Source organism: Zootoca vivipara, chromosome 4 (assembly GCF_963506605.1).
Source record: "Zootoca vivipara chromosome 4, rZooViv1.1, whole genome shotgun sequence".
Classification (NCBI taxonomy): Eukaryota; Metazoa; Chordata; class Lepidosauria; order Squamata; family Lacertidae; genus Zootoca; species Zootoca vivipara.
Window position 1 is genome coordinate 5,739,006 of NC_083279.1, and position 23,466 is coordinate 5,762,471.

Here is a 23,466-nt window from a genome sequence, read left to right on the forward strand (position 1 = left end):
CCACAGGACCTGAGTCTTTGCCTTGGAAATAGCTAGCTTGGTAGTGGCTTTATTGGTTTCTTCTCCTCTAGCTGCAGATTGACTCCAGCCTGTGTTTCCATGTCTGCTACCCTTTTCATGCCACTTCCAGACACCTTGGATATACAGCTCAGCTTCAGCAACAAACTTATTTTGGACTATCCTTTCTTATGAAGGTTTGACTTCCTGGGAAACAGTTTCAGGGGTAGCCTGAAAATGTTGGCCTACGGTCCTTGTCTGTGTCCTGTCCACACAACTTTGTCCACCCATGCTGACAGACACATTTACTGCTGGAAATCCTGCTGGAGGCACTGAAGTGTTTGTATTTGAAAAATGGTAGTATGATGTTAAAACACTACAGAAAGAGGACCCACCAATTGTTTATTGATCTACCCTGTCCCACACCCCAGAACTGCTTACAAGAAAAAAGTACAAATGAAAGTATTTGTGTCATCTTCCTGCAGGTTTCTTCTTTAGAACTGTGTGTCATTCATACCCTCATAATACAATATGAAGGAATATGGAAAAGCATGTTTTTTCAAGGGTGGGAAACAAAGAGAAGCACAGAAGTGTGTTAATACTAGGAATTGTAAATTTACTGCCGTTGGAAAGGTACATATCCCTACACACACCAAAAGCTGAAGAGGGGAAAAGAGAGTAGCAGGAAAAATTCATTTCTTTGCCCGTTGTGAATTGCATTTCAATTTTCTGACAATCATTATTTGACAAGGAGACCTCAAGGCTGGAACAGTCATAGAATGATTAAGTTCACAGGCAGCAGATGGCCATGCAGTCTAAATACCAACAATGAACCTAAATGATCCATGTTTCAGCACTGGTGATAAACAGTATGAAATCTGGTATCTGGGAGTAGGAGGAGATTTTTAAGTAAATAAATAAATAAATAAATAAATACTGGCTTTCATAATTGCCAATAGAAACATTTGAAAAATATTTGGGCATAATCTCTTGAAGCCTAGCAGGCAACAAGAGAAGGCACCTTGAACTTTCTGGTGACTTATGTTTGATGTAGAGAATATAGAGACATCCTATGTCCTCTTTTTCTTCTTTGCCTCTTGTGGAAAAATCCATATTCTGAGACAAAAGACAACTCAAGTGTTCTAGAACAAACAAGTTGCACAAATTGTACAACTCTGTGCAAACCTGCACAATTGCATTAGCTCCAGGCTTCTGTGATACAGAATTAGCAGTTTGTTTTGTTACAGAGGACCTCCAACCCTATAGCCTTCTCAGAGCCGAAATACTGTACTTGTGAATGATGGCGCTCCCTGTGTACAGTATTTGTAAAATCAGGTGGGTGGAGTAGGGCACATACTGTAGAATCATATAATTGTAGAGTTGGAAGGGACCACAAGGGTCATCTAGTCAAGGTCTACAAGGCAACCCCTCAAGTTACCATTAGCCATGAAGGGGAGAAATTGCAGGTTGAAAAATTAAGCTCACACATTTTCGCTTCGATGGATATCAGCAGCTCTGATAGTGCTGCCTTAGGGGAGGTAGGAAGCATGGAGCAGTCTGTTCTTTGCCAGTTATAGGAAAACACAGGAAAAGTTGCTGCAAGCTTTTCTTTATCCAGGTTCGCCAGATTGTTGAGTGGTTATCTTACAGGCTGCTCTGAAGGACTCATTTTAGATTTTGCTTAACAAAGTAATTAATAAAGTACAAAATTTGCAATCTTTCCCCACATATATTTCTGATAACCCTGGATAAACAAGCAAAAGGTTTTCAGGAGTATCCAACTGCTGCTGTCTATTCCTATGAACATGTAGAGAAAGAGAACAAGCTGTAATATGCAACATTAACGTCCAGGGGTGCCAACTTGATTGAAAAATCCGGGGGGGGGGGAGGTAATGGCAACTTTGGGGGTAATGGCCTCCTCAAATATTTTACGGGGGGGGGCAAAGACCCCTCTGCCCCTAGGAGTTGGCTCCTATGTTACCACCTCCCTGTGCAGGACTGCCTGTCCTCAGAGAAATAAAAGAAAAACCAGCGTGTCCATCCATTCAAGTTGGTTCCCAGCCTACAACCCTCATGCTGTTCTCCATATATACGGTAGTGAGTGTGCAACAAGCAGGCACTCCAAGTAAACCCAGTCAAATGTTTTTGGGAGCTGTCTGTTGTTTGAACTTGACTGGATATGTGCACAGCAATTTTTGGCAGAGTGCTTGTAGCCAAAGCAAACTGTGCTGGAGGAAAACAGAAGGACCACTGCTACACTTTCACCACTCTAAACCTGTTCCGAGGGAAAATAATTCTACCCCGTTTGTTCCTGCATGGACTCACTGTTCTGAGTCCTGACTGGGATGATGCAGTTATACTGCAATGTAGAGATATGGCAGAATTGAGCAAAGGCTAATCTAAAAAACCACATCCACGAGACCCTTCAGCCATTTTAAAATTAGCAGATTGACAGCACAAACATATACATGCCAACTCAGTAGAAAGTCTGAGCATAGGATTATAGCCTTATTGTGGAATAAACTTTTCCATTAGATACATGAAGTTAGATACCCCCAAGTTGTCAAATATTACACACACACACACACACACACACACACACACACACACACACACACACATGTACATGGGGGGGGGGGCAATTTCAGGGCCAAAAATGCAGAGCAGAGGGTCATGCTAAGATTCAGTAAGCAGCATTGCCTATGGCTGGGTGCTACACAGCAATCCCAAACAGACACTAGGGAATGACTCCCATCAGGACTTAATTCTGAGAGAGTATTGCTTCTGAATAAGCATATATAGGCTTGTGCTATTAGACTCAATTTAAGTATTTAATTTAATTTTCATGGCACAGTAGATTTCTCAATGTATGCCATTAATTCCCAAAATGAGGACTAGGGTACACTGGTGTGTCATAGGAGAATTGGTGGCATGCCATGTGAAATAAATTAAATACAGTACATGCACACAAAGAGAGAGAGAGGTACTTGAGCAACCGTTAATGCTCATCAATGACAGAGTAACATAAATGACTGAGAGACAAGGAGAGCCCTGGATTTTAGACCACATATGGCGAAACAAACTACTAAGACATGTATTAGCAATGTCCATGCACAGCAAAAAGATATGCTGACTTAGAACCGCTCCTTTAAGAAAGGGTGGTTCAGGATGGGGGAATGGAGAAGTCATTGCTTGCAAAACCATTCCAGCAATTAGAGCTACAAAATATATTATTCAAGGCTGCAAACGTATATGACAAAAACAACAGATGATAAAACTGTTCTATACCTTAACATGCATCTTTCTATAGCTAACCTTACTGTGTATGTTCGCAGCACAAAATAAACCCTTGCTCTGCTACAGACTTCTACAGCCCTCTAGTGTTCCAAAACCATAGACCCCAACTAAAAGCATCAGGAAATGATTCTGCTCTTTGCAGCTGATCTTTCCTCTCTCGTTCCACACCCTTGTCTAAAATGAACATCTCTGACAATGATAACCAGCTAAACGGGAATTTGAGAGAGAGAAACTCTGTTGATTCAGAAGTTGTGTTTGCATATGATGGAAACAGTGCCACAAGCAATTCAGATTTCTGAATGGATGCCTATGGCACACAATTGCTTCAATTCTAGGTCAGGCTGACAGCATATTTTGACTAAAACAATAAAGAGAGTTTTTGCAAGAGTAGCAAATTTCTGTGCATTTGTATTAATTTTCCACCAAGTTTTACTAGTGAAATTTGGAAACCCCTGCTTGGGAGAAATGCCTGGAGGATGTCTGAGTGAAGTTTCAGATCAGTCAAAGTTCCCAGGGTGTCTGCACAACCCTAGAGACTTCTGAAATCTTTGTGCCACCCTACAGGTGAGTTGGGAATATGATTCATAGATGGCACCCTGAAGGAAATGTAGAAAATGGGGGAGTGGGGGAAACTCCTCCATATCATTCTTCAGGAACTTCATCTCCTCATCATCTCTTTCTCTCTTTCTTTCCCAGGTATTTTCTGTTGACAGAATCTAAACTATTCAAAGCTAACCTGTCATCCTCAATATGTTTTATGACTTCCATCATACCAGACCGGACCTTTGATTTGCTTCTGCTGCCTTGATATTAAACACATTTACTTCAGGAAAAAGTGTCAACTTAGTAAGCATAACAAAAGGAGCATCAACAACTAGGGAATGCCTAGCAGACCATCCTTCAGACTACGATTTTTAATTTTTAATTTTAAAAAAATAGATGTATGAAAGTCTGTCGAGGATTTAGGTTCAGTATTCAGCCTCTCAAGGTAGAGCTGCGAGTCACACCACCTTGAACCCTAGAAAGCATCTGCCAAGCAGTGTAGACAATGCTGAGCTAGAAGGGCCAAAGGTCTGACTTAATATACCACAGGTTCCTATGCTTCCTAATTAGAATCAAATCAAGTTATATTGTACTAGCTGCCCCGGGCACGCGTTGCTGTGCCTGACTCAGGGTCATTGTTTCCCAGGAAAGGGGGGTGATGTGTAAGTCCCCCCGGACTATGTTTTTTGTGTCTCATCCCTGTGATTCCTCCCATCCTGTCGCGACTCATGAGGTATCCCTCCTCCCCACCCTGGCTCAACCCATGACCTATTCGGGCCCCTCCTCTCCCCACCCAGGGCTCAACTTGGCCTTGTCTGTAAAGTGGAGCCGATGCCTAGTCTGTAGGCTGTAAAGTAGAGCCAAGGCCTAGTCTGTAGGCCTTGGATTGGCCTAGTATGTAAATGTGAGCCGAGGCCTCCGCCCTGTATCTCCATTCCTTGGCCCCCACCCTTGGAAAAGGAACTGTCAGCTTCTGGGTTCTATTTCCCAGCATGCACAGGGTTTGGGGGGTTTTACGTGACAGAGGTTTAACATCTGTCTTTGGAAATGGTCTGGGCTTGCTCTCGGAGTCACATTTGACTTTATGTCCAAATTTCAGCGCTATCGGTCAAGCACATAGCTGCCAAGTCTCCCGTATTCCCCGGGAAATCCCTGTTTTTCCAGTTGTTCCTGGCTGGAAAAATGGATTCCCCCCCCCCCCCCGGTTTATTCTGGCGCAGCGCAATTTTGGAACTGGGCGGAGCATGCTCAGAAGTGACTTTTGATGCTGCTCTGCCCAGTTCCAAAATTGCTGCAGTGCGACTTCTGGTGCGGCGGCCATTTTAGAACTGGGCAAAGCAGCATCAAAAGTCATTTCTGAGCATGCTCCGCCCAGTTCCAAAATGGCGACAGCACTACTTCCGGTCTGCTACTTCCGCCCGGTCCCTTATTTCTCCGACAGCAACTTGGCAGGTATGGTCAAGCGGTTTCCTTGAACATTGCAGAAGAACATACGCACAAACTTTATAGAATCACAAACCCATTTTTTAAAAAAAGAAGAAGGGAGAAAGGATGCCATGGCAGCCAAAGTCTTGACATGCCTGTGTTGGCACAGGTGCTGCCACAAGGCCTGTTTGGCACCGAGTTGCCATTTGAGAGCTCTCTGGGCTGTAGGACGCTGGACTAGCAAGACAGAAGGGAAAGGCAGTTCGATCCCCCTGTGATTACAGGTTGGAAAGATCCACTAGCTCTCCTTGCCCAGGGTTGGTCAGCAATGAAGCCTTGGACACAGCATATAACAGTCAGTCAACACAAAGATCAGATGAGGTTGTTGCATCATGTCTGGATGCTTCCCAAGAAAGGGAACAAATAAAACTGTTCACCCAGAACACTGGAAAGCATGCAGTGCTTTTTACCAACCTCATATTGTAAACTGATTTTACTGCATTTTTATTGTAAATAAACTGTAATAAATGTTTTAAATAAATTTAATAAATAAAATCTACAGTTGGTATGACCTAAGAGAAGAGCAAAGAATAGGATAATGCAACATGTTCAAATGCAAATCTCTTCAGTTTATGGAATTAGCATACCCTACAAAAAAAATTAAAATAACGTTTCCTCCTTGGAGGAATTATGAAGATTTAACCATAGTAACTAAGTTTTGTGATTAACATTTCATTACCTGCCCCAGGCTAGGAAGAGGCTAGGAATCAAATCAGATCAAAATATTGAAATGAAAAAGTTACATTTAAAATACCAGTTCATAAGAATCTTTTGTTTTCTTTTTTTGCCTTCACGTGAAATGCCTTTGGCACCTCCAGGACTCATACATGTCTGCCATTGCATGGAGGTTAATGTGAAATGTGCTATATACTGTCAAAGCAATGTCTATCAAAAGTCTGCTTTTAAAGATTGCGGACATCCTAAGATCTCAAATGGGAGGAAGGATAGGAGTTATCTATGAATAGCAAGTATCTCTTACCCTTTCAGAAACAAAATAGGGAACTGGAATGATGCCTAACTAAAAAAAATGAAAATAAACCAATGTGCAGGCCAAGTGTTCTGCAGCTATGCTTCCTTCATGCCATCTAGCAAACATAAAGAGCATCAGCAGTCTGAGCATTGACTTAAGACCAAAGAAACAGGCATGCATATTTTACTAATGCCAGAAATCGGCAGGTATGAGCATTCACATGAGAATGTTGACAGCAATCCCCATTTTGCACAAAGAATCACGTCAGTGACTCGCAATCACAAATATGTCACTGACAATATTTATGACTGGGTGAATGCACAGTGAGGAAATATATTTCCAGAGACCTACAAGGCCCTCTGCTGTGTTGTTGTTCACATGTGACGGTGTTAATCTAATCATGCACCAAATTATTTAGTCCTGTTTGGGAATTCCTCACGTGTAAACAACTGGGCCAACGAGAGTGGGGTGTGCTGCCAAGCTCTACCCATTCTGCCTTGTCACCTTTATAGGGTTTACAGCCCTCCGTAGGTTTGAGAAACAAAGGTCTGAAGTCTGGTTCCATGAGTAGAAAAGGCTCTCCTGTGGAATTTACAAGGCTACACAAATAGAATTTTAAATCACACGGGAGCATTGATGAGTAAAAGAGAACTCCCAAAGCAAACCTTCACCCTCAAACTCACATGTGTATGTAAATTGGGTGACTATGACACAACTGAGGGGGTAGGGCTTGGCAGTGTGCCCTGGTGCTCTCCCGTGTATGTTTATTTGCACACAAATGCCCCAATAGGGTGATAGTAACATATACTGTACACAATTAGAGAAATGAAGATCAAAACCAGCAATTAGCAGACAGGGGGAGGGGAGACACATACAGACAACTCTGCATTAAAGAAGATGCAATTTAAGAAGATAGCCACCACATAAGTAGTTTGTATGGCTGTGAGCGCTGGCAACCAACCAACCGAGTGCACAAACCCAGGTGTAAGAAATCAAGCATAAATCAGAATTTCCTTTCTCAAATTATCACTGGAACAAAACTACAACAGAGTCCTTTGAAAATTAAAGTTTATGGTGAACAAAAAGGGGGAGTCAAATCCAGATGGTTCTCCTCACAAAAACTGCTTATTGAACAGAACAGGAAAGATCAAGTCCACAGGTAACAAAAGAGATCATTTATTTCCATGTGAACACCACAATAATGAACAGTGCATTCCACTGTTTTTTTATTTAAAAACTCACAATAGGAAACAGATTAAGGCTAACTCCTAACCCCACTTATCTGGAAGAAAATATGTTTTAAGCAGAATGTGTGTTTGTATGCGAGCTGCACATTGCATTGCAATCATTACATTGCAAAGTCCCAATGGCCAGGAACCTGGAACACTAGGAGGAATAAAGGCTGATAGGGAGAGCAGGGAAGAGTTTGTGGAGGTGGAGAAGATGGTAATAGGTAAAGGAAATCACTCCTTCCATCAAAACTTTGTTTCACATGGCTTGCAGCAAAATGTGCTGTTTGCCCCTCAGTTACAGAACACTTTTAGGTAAATGAAATAACTATAAGCCATTTCCCACCCCAAATCTCTGGCATTTCTTAAAGCTCCCATTAGCAGTGTTACAACTGGATCGAAGGCTTGCCATGGGTGCTTGTATACATTACCACTTAGCGCAGCCACAGAACCATTGCTGTGCTGTCTGACTGCCGAAGCACAACAGTTTATTTTGCACTTGAAATTTCTGATAACTGTTGCCTGGGGCAAACTCTACAGGGAGCTAACAGAAGGCCAGCTGTTATATTTACTAGTGAGAAGGCTCATTGTGCTTCCTCTGGACAATTCTACTGGAGTTATCAGGTTTAATAAATCGCAAAGCTAGGGAAGGGAGGCAACACAAGGTGTAGCAATATTCATGTGATCTGCACCAGTAAAAGTTCTATGCTGGGGTCTGTCCATGCATTACCTTATGAGGCTTTTTGCATGGTAACCTTCCTTGCTGAAACATTTGAATAGACTTCAGGCTCCTCTATGTTCCACACCCTTGTCACAATAAGTTGCCATTGTTCTAACCCAAACCTGAGAACACTGATGAATAAATCATGTGTGAGGGGAAGGGGTCTTAGAGCCTAAACCAATGGATGGAAATTTTGTCCAAACCTTCATTTTCAAATAATGTTTCTAGATTTGCACTGAGCAATCTTTGGGCTGAGGTCTAATAGTGGAAATGGAGGGAGGCAGACAGGCCCGTCTTAACCACATCGAACACCGTGGTGCAAAGGTCCCTCCGCCGCCACCGCCCCAACTCAGACGCAGAGGATGGACATGGTATGGGAGGGCCGGGCGCTGAGGGTGGGCAGAGCTCAGGGGTGCCGCAGCAGGTGGGCCGGGCTGCCTGGTTGTCCTCCGGGGCGCCAGCGCCTCCTCCTCCTGCACGGAGGCCACTGCTGGGGGAGCGGTGCCGCGCAGTGTCCGGCCTCTTGTCCTCCTTATGCCCCCGACCCGACCTGCCAGGCTGAAGCTGGGACTCAAACCCGCAGCGGGCAGGAGGCAAGGAGCAGGGTGAGCAGGAGGGCAGCCGGGCTGTCTGGTGGGCGCAGCGTGGCGCCCCCTGGCGGCCCGGTGCCCTGGCGCATTCCGCCACCCAGCCTTGCCTTAGGGCCAGCCCTGGAGGCAGAAAGAGAGAAAAGGGAGCGGTCCCAGCCATCACTAGTACTGTATATGAGCCTCAACAGATAACCTCTGAGGGAAAACAAGCTCTCTCCCCACACAAGCGAACATGCGTGCACATACATACACACACACACACAAGCTGCCTACCACTGGTTTTAGGTAACAATGATAATAAAAACTGGTGCTTGAAACCTCCTATTTCAGCCAAACAGAAAAAAGCAGAAATTGGCGCATTAAGTATTTGTGTTTAGTACTTAGATTTTTAAAAGCTTGTGTAAATTTTAGGAAGTCCAAGTGCTGTTATGTTAAGAATAAGTCGGAACACCACTAGCTGTTTATTGATATTATGAATTTCTTTTATGGTACCCAAAGGAAAGCTATTTGCTCGGCAACAACACCCAAGACAATGTCTCAGACCCTAAGAGTTTCTGCCCTAACTTTTAAGATAGGATATAAGAAGTGGGTGTGATTAATAGGGGAACAACAACAACAACAGATTACCACGGGATATGAAACACTTGGTTTTCACATTTCTCAGATTCTATGAAGTTACATACATAATTGCAAAGTGCTAGTAGTGAAATCTCCATTGTTTTTAATAGAAGGGGGAAAACCAACCGTAAAAGACACAGGTGGGGAAGTATGTGCTGCTGTTCTGATGACAAACAAAATCTAAATTTTAGGGCAACAAGCCCCAAACAATTATCCAGGCTTAAGGTCTCCTGAAATGAAAGACCAGATTGGATAACTGAACTACTGGCATAGGGTAGAGTTCACGAAAGCCCCCAGCCCTTGGGAGCAAGGCAGTTGTGGGGGCCCTGATGTGTTGCAAATGCACTGAGCTAAAACCTCAGTAGAATCCGTTCATAGTAGGAGTGGAGAACCAGTGGTCTTCCAAATGTTGTTGGACTACAACTTCCCTCAACCACAAACCGTTTCACCAATGTTCAGGGATGATGAGAGCTGCAATCCAGCAACACCTGGCGAGTCACAGGTTCTCTGCCCCTGATCCAAAGAAAGGATAACAAGGCCATGTATAGAATCATAGAATAGAAGAGTTGGAAGGGACCCCAAGGGCCATCTAGTCTAACCCCCTGAAGTACAGGAATCAAAGCTTAATAATCTGCCACAGATGCTCAGAGCAACATCAGATAAGGAGTAACCGCCCCTACCCTTGATACAGTGTCTTCCAAAAGTTACAAGAAAGTGTGTCCCTATATATACAGAGGATATATATTTATTTAAATGCTACACTTTTCATTAAAAAAACCCCACAGAAAGGTGGTGTATAACAAACACAATTGCAATATGAGCAATAAAAATCATTAGACACCAGTTAGGAAAAAGGAAATAGTATATCAAAGGCCCATCTGAAAAACATAATTTTCAGGAGACATCTAAAATTAGGTAGGGTTGATTCCTGATTCTTGCTGATCCCCTACTGGCAGGGAGTTCAACACGACAGAGCCTGCCACGCTAAAGGCTCAGTCCTGAGTAAAGAGTCATAGATCCTCAGACCAGACAGAACCTCAAAATGAAAACTCAGGGTGGTAAAAAATGGGAAGTCAAATCCAAATGGTTCCCCCCACATTACAGAAAAGTGCAAACTTAACAGACTAGCAGATGTCAGTTTCACAGGTAACACTAGAGATCATTTATTTCCATGTGAACACAGCAAATGAACAATGCATTCAATCCTTTATGGGAAAAAATCACAATAAGGAAGCACATAAAGGCTGAAATCCAAACCCTACCCTACTTTCCTGGAAGAAAATTAACTCAATTTGATGGTGTTTACTTCTGAATAGACATGGCTTGCATTGTAGGCTCAGTGCACATAGGATGCTTTTGGTGACAAACGATACTGCAGAAACAATAAAGGCACCTCTCTACATTAATAACTATTTCGTTGTACTATTTAAAGTACAATGACAATAAAGTATCTATCATCTATCTATCTATCTATCTATCTATCTATCTATCTATCATCTATCTATCTATCTATCTATCTATCTATCTATCTATCTATCTATCTATCATCTATCTATCTATGTTATTAGCATTACTGCAAAGCAATTTTCATATCTATTTACATATGTGTGCATGTTTTAAGAAAGTTTGTTGTAGACAACAGATGCAAATAGCTTTCACAGCAAGAATCTGTGCCACAGTGGAAGTCCAATGGGTGGACAGAAGGAAACTCACCTGATAATCTGTTTCCAAACAGATTCCTCTGACATCCCTAGTTCCCTTATCCTATGGGATTTTTCCACAGAAAACTAGTGCATAGCTGCCAAGTTTTCCCTTTTCTCGCGAGGAAGCCTATTCAGCATAAGGGAAAATCCCTTAAAAAAAGGGATAACTTGGCAGCTATGCTAGTGGCAGATTTTTAAAGGGTCAGGGGTCAAGGCTAACATAAAAGCAAAATGGACAAATTTAAGATAAGGTAAAATATAACCAAGACCTACTAAAAGAGTTCTGCTCAAGAGGGACAGAGAAGGGTTTTCCAATATATTGGACAAGAAGAAAAATGGTATTATGACGTTGGGCTTTTTACCTGGAGAAATGCAAAATGAATGAATACAATTCCACATACTATGGGGATTGTAGGAATACTGAGGGCAAATTGGTAGCAGGGAAAGAATGCAAGAACAGATTAAAGCTTGTTTGTAAAATAAACTATCAGGATCTCTATACAGAATGGATTATATGACACAAAATGCGAACCTAAGACATTACATTGCTTGTATGGAATTAACTTAAAATCGCTCAAATTAGGAAAGAAGTAGACTGCATCATGGTGGCAGGGATGGGGTGGGGTGGGAGAATGCCAAAGCTCTGTCTAGTGAAGTTGTATGGGATCAATTTCAACTTGTTATCTCTGTGTAAGTAGACAGGCTGTTTAGTGAGTCAAATCAACCACCTGTCTCCTTGATCCTTGTCCATCCTGGATCATAAAAGTGAACCAGGCTGGCCTGGGCAATGGGCTCTGTGGATGATGAATGCTTCCCTGTGTGTGGAATCCTCCCGGACCCCCTTATAAACCATATTTGGACCCAGCTATTATGGCCAATTATCACCCAGTCTCAAATCTTCCATTCCCAAGCAAGGTGGTCGCTGAACAACTCCAGGCACATCTGGAGGATGTGCAATATTTGGATCCCTTCCAATTGGGATTTAGGCCCCATCATGGAACTGAAATCGCCTTGGTCATGCTGGTCAATGATCTCTAGTGGGTTAGGGACAGAGATGGTTCTGCTGGAGCTTTCAGCGGGTTTTGATAAATTTGACCAAGATATCCTTCTGGGGTTGGGGAGCCGGGGGCACTGCTTCCACTCCTTCCTCCTGGGCTGTACCAGAAAGTGGTGTTGGGAGATGAGTGTTTGGACCTCTGGGCATTTACTTGTGGGGTGCCTCAGGGCTCCACCTCTCCCCCATGATTTTTAAGGGTGGCTATTTACCAGCTCCATCTGGTATTTAGGCTGAAACCCTACCTGCCAGAGTAGAGGAGCATGGTCTGGTTATCTCCTGCTTGTATTACTGCAACGAGCTCTATGTGGGATTACCTTTGAAGTTGACTTGGAAACTGTAACTAACCCAGAATGTGGCAGCTAGACTGGTGACAGGGAGTGGCTGCCAAGATCATATAACATCAATCCTAAAGGATCTACATAATTGTGTTGTTGTTTTTTTAAAAAAAATATGATAAATATTATTAATTAACTAATTTACTTTCGATGCTTGTCTAGGACTGGGCTTTAGTGGGATTTAAGACTGCATATATGAACAAATAATTCTAGTCTAGGGCCCTGCGGGATTTGACATCTTTCTGCAGGGCCTGCAAGACAGAGCTGCTTGGCCTGGCCTTTGGGCTGGACTCAGTCTAACCCCCCCCCCCCTCATTTATTTAACCCCTTATATGGGATTTTGTATATAAATTTTCCCTCAGCTCTTTTTGCTGGCCCTGGTGAATATTTGATGTTTTCTCCCCTTATGGCTTTGATATATAGGCCACCACTAAAACTATGCTGCATTTTAAGCTGCATTTTAAACTGTATTCTAACTTACATTTTAAGAACTGTTTTTTTTTGTTTTTTGTTTTGTTTTTTGTTTAATGTTTTTACTGTATTTATATTCGGTGTTAGCCGCCCTGAGCCTGGTCTTGGCCGGGGAGGGCGGGATATAAATAAAATTATTATTATTATTATTATTATTATTATTATTATTATTATTATTATTAGTCTGGGCAACTGAGCTTTATTAGCATTATTTGGCAACACATACATTTAGACCAGGCATCCCCAAACTTCGGCCCTCCAGATGTTTTGGACTACAATTCCCATCATCCCTGACCTCTGGTCCTGTTAGCTAGGGATCATGGGAGTTGTAGGCCAAAACATCTGGAGGGCCGCAGTTTGGGGGTGCCTGATTTAGACCATAGGAATTTCTTTGGGCAACATTCAAATTTTTCCCAGTTGTGTGCCTGCCATGGTATAATTAGCACTTCCTCATTCCCCCCCCCCCATTTCTACACCCAGAATGTAAGGACGGAAGGAGACTGGTTCACACATGCTTGTTCATCAGTTATCAGGTGCAACATCAATTAAAAACTACTACCGGTAAGTACAGATGAGCCATCTCAGTTCAAACGCCTCAAATTTCAAGGACTCCATTACTTCAAAACAATACTTTCCAGCCGTGTCAGTTCATAAATTCAGCTACATCCACTGCTGACTAAACAGTCCTCAATTAAAATGTGATCTTGGGTATGTAAGGAAAAGTTCTCTCTTTAGCATTCAGTGCAGCTGGTGTCTCATTTAAACTGCGGCATCAAGTACTATGTGTGCAATGTTAGTTAGCATGCCAACTTAGAACCTGCCCAGGCCACAACCTGTGGCATGTTAACTATGCAAGCATAGGTAATGCACTCCAATTTAAATGAGATGTCCATTGAGAGTAATTCTGCACAGGTAAATGTTGATTATACATGTAGCATCACATTTGAACTGGGCAAAAGGGATGAAAATTGAATGATGTACATGCAATTATTAACAAGTCCAGGATTTTCTTGTCTTTGCAGATTCTGGAATATGTGCATGGATACAGAGTTCTCTTACCATTTATTAGAATACAGTAATGGTGCAAAATCTAAGCAAAGATTCAACTGGAGCAGGCAGGTTAACTTCCTGGCGAGGTAATAGTTCTAAGTATGGGTTGTTAACCATGGGACGCGGGTGGTGCTGTGGTCTAAACCACTGAGCCTAGGGCTTGCCGATCAGAAGGTAGGCGGTTCGAATCCCCGCGACGAGGTGAGCTCCCGTTGCTTGGTCCCAGCCCCTGCCAACCTAGCAGTTCGAAAGCACGTCAAAGTGCAAGTAGATAAATAGGTACCGCTGCGGCGGGAAGGTAAATGGTGTTTCCATGCGCTGCTCTAGTTCGCCAGAAGCGGCTTAGTCATCCTGGCCACATGACCCAGAAGCTGACTGCGGACAAACGCTGGCTCCCTCGCCCAGTAAAGCGAGATGAGCACCGCAACCCCAGAGTCGTCTGCGACTGGACCTAACAGTCAGGGGTCCCTTTACTTTACCTTAGAACATACTACTGTATTACACAGCTTCCCTTATGAAACGCATAACACTACTGCCCCATTGCCTCCCCCCAATCCACTGTTCATGTTTCTGCATTCCTGACAGTTTAGGGCAGGACAAAAATATAAAAAGGAGTTGGTCTGCCCAAAATAAATACCCCGAGCAGGTGCAGTTAATTATTTTACTTAAATTATTGCACTATCATGACCAAATGAACAAAGTGGAGTTTGCTTCTGCTGCTGTGAAGCATATTATTGAAGTAAAGATAATAAAATGACAGGCCTGAACCTCCTTCGCTGTTGACTGTTTAAGGCAAAATATAGGATGCTGTGATCAGGGTCAGCCCTTGTAGCATAGCAGCATCTCTGTGCTACTGCCCCCATCAGCTGCTACTCTCCAGGTGGTCAGTTTGGTGTGCCCTGATATTAGCCATATCTGTACGAATATATAAATATCCAGAAGGGGCAGCAGGCCTGTGATTGGCATTCCAGAACACGTGGAGGCCTAGGCATATAGTACTTTACATGGATAGACTTCCTAAAGGCAAACATCCATATGTAATGCATGACTATTGGAGGTCAGTGTGATAGTGAGGGTTGTGCCAGCAGCTTCCAAACATGGAGTCTCTTTTATGTCAATAGCACATAGACTCAAGCTTCTACACATTGCAGACTGGAGAAACTGAGAAGCCCATGAGCAAATATCAAAACTATATACAGTATGTTGTTTATTAATCAGTTTAGTCATAAGACGGAACGACAGATTGTGTTCACAATCTGGATGCCTGAATAAGTGCAGCAAAGAACGTGCAATAAGCAAGCAACAACAACAATAAAATAAGAATAGGAATAAGAAAAAGCACATATGGCCATTTTACATGAGAGCATGCCATAGTTGCCTATTCAGATAGACACAAAAGGCATCAATTTGAACAATTGTTTGCTATGTTCACAAAATGACATCAATAAGATAGAAAGGGCTTATTGTTTAGCAACTCAAAGAATCTCAAACCATAAATGAATAGAACGCTGTACTCTGAATGAAGTAATCGAAAAAGACACGACCCATTGCAAAGCCTACTTGCTTGAGTGTTCCTCGTCATAAGGGCCGAGTCTTAAAAGAGCAGATTAGCAGAATGTGTCCAAGAGACAGGCAGTTGTTCACAATTAATCAATGCCTCACTTTCATTCATAGAGAATATCACTTTGAGATGAAAACCAGCTCTTTGCTGTCAAGCAAAAGTTAAAACAATTCAATGGCTTTTCTTTAGCTTTTAAGGAATGAATGATTTTGCCCCTTATTATTCATTACATGAGCATATGAAACTGTCTTATGTGGAGGCAGACTTACCTGGGAAGAAATTCCACTAAAGAGATTGTATGCATTCATGGATCAGGCTGTCAGATTTAGTGGTTCTAGTCCATGGGTAGGCAAACTAAGGCCCAGGGGCCGGATTCGGCCCAATCACCTTCTAAATCCAGCCCGCGGACTGTCTGGGAATCAGCGTGTTTTTACATGTCGAATGTGTCCTTTTATTTAAAATGCATCTCTGGGTTATTTGTGGGGCATAGGAATTCGTTCACCCCCCCCCCCAATATAGTCCGCCGCCCCCACAAGGTCTGAGGGACAGGGGACCAAGCCCCTGCTGAAAAAGTTTGCTGACCCCTGTTCTAGTCTAATACTGTCTGCTTTGACCACCAGCAGCTCTCCATGTGCCAGTTGTGAGTTAGATCATTCCCAGCTAGCTCAGCTCATTGTAACTGGAGGTCCAGAGTCTGAAACTGGGACCTTAGTATGTGAGGCATGTGCTTTGGTTTAAATATGCAGAAGTGTGGATATGTCACAGTGCTTGTTTCATTATGAAACACAAACAATTGCTCTTATATTTTTGGTGACAGAATTTGACATCTTTCTGTCGTGAGAGGGGGTGGACATTGATGAACATTAATTACAGATTGGCTCTGGATTTAAACTGCCATTTGAACTCGCTTCACAAAGGTGTACAATTAGCTTTGTCGTGCATGGAATAACATCCACATATTGGCTTAAATACTATGTTTTGTATGTTCACAGGTGTATCAGAAATGGAAAAGCCTGATTCAAGTATTCTATTTTATTTTCTAAAAAATCCTCAATTTTTCTTCAAAGATTTCCCAGTAGTTTATCTAGTCTATTTTTAATGAGTTCAGCTCTGGGATCTCTGCTACTTCTCTTGGCAGGCTATTCCACATTTTAATAGATCTTGCCATTAGAAAGCTTGTCTTTGTACAGACAAGAGAACCTGTCTTTGCTTAATTTTATCCTGTAGGCCAACTTATTCACCTTGAAGTAGCACCAATTTCTCTTGTTGGACAATTATCACTGTCTACTAGAAATAAGGTTCTTGATATGGTCAATTCATCTGCTGGTAGGTCTGAAATAGTTGCTTGCTTCTTGGAGCTCTGAGACCATCTCTTCATATTGGACTTCATTTAAGAGCATAGTGTTTGAAAACAAGCAAGCATAGATCTCTAATTGCATCAAATGCCCATTTTGTACTTCTTTCACAAATGTAATACTCAAATGTCAAGTGGCTCAAAAATGTCTGCTGCTTGTCCTTCCTCTCTTGTGTGTATATAGTTTGGGCATCTTGGTTGTTTTCCAGATCTTGGCCACTCATTCCTTAAAGGTAGCAGCACCTGTTTGGGGGGTGCTCATTATCTATGATAGTTTTAGTATGAATCAGTAAATTCCATATGCACCTCTGAAGGTGAATATCCTTCTAGGCACCTTAGTGAATCTACCAGCGGGATAGAGCTTCTCCATTATCACAGTGTGGAGTGTAAGTTTGGGGGGGGGATGCGAGCAAGTTACTCATCACAGTATCTAGCAAACAGGTCACAGGCCAGGTTATTTGAGAGACTGCCTTATGCCTTATATTCCCAGTAGGTCACTGTGTTAGGCAGGGGAGTGTCTTCTTAAAGTCCTCCATGTATCAGAAGCCCACTCCATGTTTTTAGAATATGTTTATGAATTTATTTGAGATGAATGTATTGTTATTATATTTATTAAATTTGTATACTGCCCTATACCCATAGATCTCAGGATGGTTTACAACATAAAATCACAATAAAAAAAACACAAAATGCATAATAAAAATGAAAGCAAAAATAACCCAATAATCCCCCCTTCCACAACAAATTTTAAAAGGGTCTGGTTAAAGACTAATATTTTTGCCTGGTGCCTAAAGATGTATAATGAAGACACCAGCCCAACCTCCCTGGAGAGAGTATTCCACAAACGGGGGTGGGTGGGGGTGGGGGAGGCACATTAGAGAAGGCTTGTTCTTGTGTTCCCACCTTTCAGACCTCTCTAGGAGGAGACACACAAAGAAGGGCCTCAGAAGATAATCTCAGGGTTCATATGGAGAGAGGCGGTCCTTGATATATTTTGGTCCTGAGCCTTTTAAGGCACTATGAATTGGACCGGCAAACTAAATGGTAGCCAGTGCTGTTGGACCAGGATTGGTGTAATATGCTCAAACCGCCTTGCCCCAGAGAGCAATCTGGCTGCAGGATTCTGTACCACTCTGAACCATCTCCAGAGGCAGCCCTACGTTTAGCGTGCTGCAGGAATCTAACCTTGAGGTTACTGAGCATAGACAGTAGTGAGGCCACCTGAGCCTCAATAACAGCAAAGGTGCAGGAGTACCCCCAAGCTATGTACCCACTCCAGCAGGATCCAGCAACCTCCCAGCCCTCTGGTCTAGGGCAGGCATCCCCAAACTTCAGCCCTCCAGATGTTTTGGACTACAATTCCCATCTTCCCTGACCACTGGTCCTGTTAGCTAGGGATCATGGGAGTTGTAGGCCAAAACATCTGGAGGGCCGCAGTTTGGGGATGCCTGGTCTAGGGAATCATCCAGTACCTCAGTCTTATCTGAATTGAGCTTCAGTTTGTTGTCTCTCATCCAATCTATTACAGTGGTACCTCGGTTTAAGAACAGTCCAGTTTAAGAACGATTTGGTTTACAAACTCCACAAAACCAGAAATAGTGTCCCGGTTTGAGTAGTTTACCTTGGTCTAAGAACGGAATCCAAACGGTGGAAGGGCAACAGCGACGGGAGGCCTCATTAGGGAAAGCGCCCCTCAGTTTAAGAATGGTTTCGGTTTAAGAACGGACTTAAACCGTAAACCGAGGAACCACTGTATGAAGGGAAGACAACAGTCCAGCACATACTGTGCACTGCCTCATCTGCAGATGTAAAGGAGAAGAAGAGCTGTGTCACCAGCATATTGCTGACAACATACTCCAAGCCTTTGGATAACCCCACTCAACAGTTTCCTGAGGATGTTAAGCAGCATGGGGATAGAATCAAACCCTGTGGAACCCCACATCAAAGGCTCCACTGGGCTGAAAAACACTCCCTAAGCAACACCCTCTGGGACTGCCACCCATCCCTAGTTCAGACAGTCGCTCCAGAAGGATACCATGGTCAATGGCATCAAAAGCCACTGAGAGGTCAAGAATTAACAGGGACAGAATTCCCCTGTCTCTCTTCCAACAGAGGTCATCATACAGGGCCACCAAAGCAGTTTGAGTGCCAAAACCCTGTTTGAAATGGATATAGAAAATCCATTTCCTCCAAGAATGCTTGGATCTGGTCTGTGACCACCTGCTCTAGAACCTTGCTCAAGAAAGGGAGAATGGCTGGTAGTTATATTTTCTGAATCCAGGGAGGGTTTCTTAAAGAGTGGTTTTACCACCTTTTGTAAAGAGACATTAACCACCTCCTGGCCCAGCCTGCTGGCTAGAAGGGCAAGGGTTTAGAGCGCAAGTGGTTCCCGTACCGATACAAGTATCATGTCCACATCCTCAAGCCTTACCAACAGAAACTCATCCAATGCAAAATGACTAGACAGTGCTCTGAACACCCCATGATATTCATCCGCTATAACAGCATAGTCAAGATCTCGGTAGATGCAAGATATTTTAGCCTCAAAATGCTTTGCAAACAACTCTCAGTGAACTTTCATTGGTTCTACTACCTTCTTTGGGCCAGACTGTAAAAGGTGATCATGTCAATGGCCTGAGCCATTTGGATGTTCCAGAAGTTGGCCAAGGCTTCAACAAGGGCACCAGTCATATCAGCCAGAAAAAAACAACAACCAAACCATCTAGAAGTCCACTGGATCCATCAGTTTTCCGTACACCACTTAGACATATTTAAAATATATTAAGCAGTATAGAAACTAAATCATAATCATCAGCCTCTAAGGATGGATTGCCCTAAGGACGGATCACCTTTCCGGAGAGGAAAAGGTGCTGAAATCAACAGGAAGTGATCTGACCATGACAAGGGCCTGATGTCAATGTCCCCCAATGAATGTAAAAGCCGATTCATAAATTACTAAAACTAGCAAAACCATCCCACTATAAGGACTGTAAGAATAGTACTCCTGGATTGGACTAAAGGGGTATTTAGATGCATCAGTCTGCATCTAACCACGACCCACCAGATACCTCTGGAAAGGGCAGGTACATAAAGGCAACAACCATACCACTTTTGTCCTCAGAATCTGATAGGAATTCATGCCATCACTGAACACGAGGGCCTATATGGGATTCATTTAGAATTGTTTAGTTACATAATGCCAGAAAGAATTTGATTCATGTTTCACATCCATCCTGCCAGTTACTGCTGCAGAAAATAGAGGCATTTAAACAAAAGAATGGGAAACAGAATGACAACACCCACCATTGTTCTACCAGTACCAATGCTAAGTGTGTGTAATTACCATAAAACAGTGGATAGCTCTCTTCTTAAGCAATGGCTCTTTGATACAGTTTGGCAGTACTATGACAGAAGCTATTTGACGTGCACTTACCATATCAGGGCCCAGCACCTGCACGGCAGACACCCATCAAAGCACTCCTTCAGAAGGGTGAAAGAATCACCATTTGTAATGCAATAATTAGGCTGGGTAGAAGGGCCTTTAAAAGAAATTCAATCTAGCCTACTCTCCACATCTGACACTGCTCTCCTAGCAGATTGTTGAAATAACAAGAGCACACCTGGTAAGAAGTTCCGCAAAACACCTGTGTCTCCTTTCCTTACCATTCCAGCTCTTCTTAAAATGTAATTAGCAGAGATGAGGTACAGGTAGCAGAAAATTCCTTTGCTGCAGTCAGTAGTTTCTTGCCCCCAATCTGGGAATGACTGGAGGCTTTCTGTGCAGTGAAACTGCTTCAATGATTCTGAGGCCTTAGGGCATGTGAGGCTGAGGTCAAAAACGGCCCAAAGGGCAGCACTAGATGTGTGTAGCTAGCACATCCCAGAAGCCTGGCAGTGTAGCAAGGGGTGGGGAATTTGGCCAACTTCTCACTGCCTATAAAGTTTCATTTCCACCTATAAGGTCTGCAATGTAACAAACCATTGACATGCACATTGTCCCTGCAGATGCTACTAAATATGTGTATTACCTACTGATTCTAAAAGTTAAATAAGCTGTGCAATACACATTTTAGTTCCCGGGTGCAGATTTTTCAAGTACTTCTTGTTTCTCTTGAAGTGTGCTGTCCTTAGTAGTTATGTCTTTTGTTCAAGCTGCTGAGTGTTCTGAATTTGTCACCTTGCCAATAAATATCTGCCTTTCAGATGTTAAATGAGCTCCCTGAAGTTTTCCCCATGCTTTTGTTTGAGAATATCAGCCAAACCTTTGATCTGAACCATTATTATTACCTGAGAAAAAAAGGAAAAGAGGGCAGTGCAGAAAATATTCCTCCTCAATATCTTTTAGTTAACACTGCAAAAAGAAGGGTAACTCTTTTCTAAATTAACCCTCCATTAATTAGTTAGGCCATTAATTTTGCTTCAGAGTCCGAGAATTGGTTCAGAACTTATTTTGGCTTCTGTCCTACCCTACTGATGAGATGTGCTACGGTGAAGCGCAGAGCTGTTCACAGTCTTTTATTTCTGAGACTTGGACAGGTATAATAGGGAAAGAGGAATTGGCTTTCTCTTGCCGTACTTACTCATAACATCAAAAGTGCCATTTCCACATTAACCCCTGACAGTGAGATGTGCCTCACCTAATGGCCTTATGGAGAAGAATGGACACAAGAAGCATGATGCTTCGAGGAAGTGCTACTGCAACTCCATCCAAAGTGATCTTGTAAGTTCTTCATATGTTTAACTGTGGGGAAAATGCCATTTGTGGAAAACCTGTACCGGAGTACCACGGTTGCATCTTTCCTTGCTTGCTTAAATCTGGTTCGGGCATCTTCTTGAATGCTTCCTGATTATCCTTGACAAACACCTTTGAAGGTGACTTGGAAACTAAAACTAATCCAGAATGCGGCAGCTAGACTGGTGACTGGGAACACCAGTCCTAAAGAATCTTCTCTGGCTCCCAGTATGTTTCTGAGCTCAATTCAAAGTTTTGGTGCTGACCTTTGAAGCCCTAAATGGCCTCAGCCCATAGTACCTGAAGGAGTTTATCCACCCCCATCGCTCAGCCCAGACACTGAGGTCCTCCTCTGAGGGTCTTCTGCTGGTTCCCTCACTGTGAGAAGTGAAGTCACAGGGCACCAGGTAGAGGGCCTTCTCAGTAGTGGCGCCCTCCCTGTGGAACGCCCTCCCTTCAGATGTCAAAGAGATAAAGAATTACACAACTTTCAGAAGAAATCTGAAGGCAGCCTGTATTGGGAGGTTTTTAACGCTTTATGTTTTAGATATGCTATAAGCCACCCAGAGTAGCTGGGGAAACCCAGCTAGATTTGAGGGGTATAAATAATAAAGTTGTTGTTGTTGTTGACTACTTCTACTAGAAAATACCATAGAATTGATGGAAGCTGAGACAAAAGGAGTTGCTTTTGTGAACAGTTCTCGCAGCATCAAGAAGTGTGGTTTCATTTCATTTTTAACAAAGGTGTTGAAAATCGTTGCCGACTGAGAGTGAGGCTCAGTTTGGCACTCATATGAAACTAGCTACATCAAGTCTTTGTGATGCTATCTGATTTGCTACATGTTCCCTGACTGATTTGAATCACCTCACTGTTTTCACAGGAAGACCGTCCAGAAAACATGAGAAAACAGTGCTGAAGCAGGGCTAGGTTTCGGGGTAGGCTGGAGAAGCCACTTTGGCAAACAGAGCAGGGACGGAGCAAATGTTCTTAATATTAGGAATCTGAGAGGGGAGTAAATCATTTGGCTTTCCCCCAAAGCAGGCAAATACAACACAACAGTGGAAAAATTAGGTACTTAAAATCATCATGCTCACTCCCCTCATCTAGTAGAGGAGCAGCTTTTGCTCTTGGCCCTACATGTGGGAAATAGCGTTCAAGGGCTGCCTGAAAAACCTCCTGTGGCCGGTGGGAGGGCTTTGGGGAGCAGCCTGTCATATATATGTCCAGGCTTCCCACTCAGTTCTGTTCATATTGGCATGGGCACAGCTGCCCCTGGCACAGTGTGGGTTATCCTGGTTGCCATTTTCATTTAGAGCCACAAATATATTTTTTCCTCATAATTGGCTTTGGGCCAGATATTTGTTGCCTTTCTCACCTTATATCACACTGGTTTAACCTACAGTGCTAGGTTTGTAATTTTGGCAGATACACTGCAGGATAAGGCAGGGGGCCCTGGACAAATATACAACAACAACAACAACAACAACAACAACAACAACAACAACAACAACAACAACAACAACAACAACAGGTTTTCTGATACCTAGCCAACAGTGCCTCAAGGCCCAAAGGTGCAAACAGTTTGGCCAGCTCATCCAACTCAGTACAGTACTTCAAGTTTGGGCATGTGTGTTTCAATAAATTTTGTTGCTTATTTAAATCTCAGGAACTATTCTTAAGCTTTCTTTATGGGGGTTCAGGGACAACAGGGTGCATGGGAGAGAGAATAATTAAATGGCATGTGTAAAAAAA